Source organism: Penaeus monodon, chromosome 20 (genome assembly GCF_015228065.2).
Source record: "Penaeus monodon isolate SGIC_2016 chromosome 20, NSTDA_Pmon_1, whole genome shotgun sequence".
NCBI lineage: Eukaryota > Metazoa > Arthropoda > Malacostraca > Decapoda > Penaeidae > Penaeus > Penaeus monodon.
In genome coordinates, this window is record NC_051405.1 from 3061067 (window position 1) to 3061303 (window position 237).

The window sequence follows — 237 nt, forward strand, 5'->3', positions numbered from 1 at the left end:
CTGAGCCGCTGCATGAGACAACGCGACGGGCAAGTAATCTCGGGGCTTCACCTAACCCCATCGACGCCCCCCCCCCCACTTCCCCCTGAGATAAGGAGGACGGGGTTCTTGTGCCCAAATGTCAGGCAACGAAATCCGTGATAAATAACGCAGTAACCATCCTGTCTCACCCCCCCCCCCCCACCCCTTCTTCACACGTCTGGAAGTAACAGATAAACAGCAAGGAATTCATTTGAA

The 237-nt window shown here is 55.3% G+C and overlaps 1 protein-coding gene across 2 annotated transcripts in view; it reads right to left on the reverse strand.

The window, feature by feature from the left end:
• The window catches only part of LOC119585593 (NAD kinase-like), a gene marked incomplete in the record, with an annotated part of 62004 nt that overhangs the window by 13205 nt on the left and 48562 nt on the right, over positions 1-237 (reverse strand).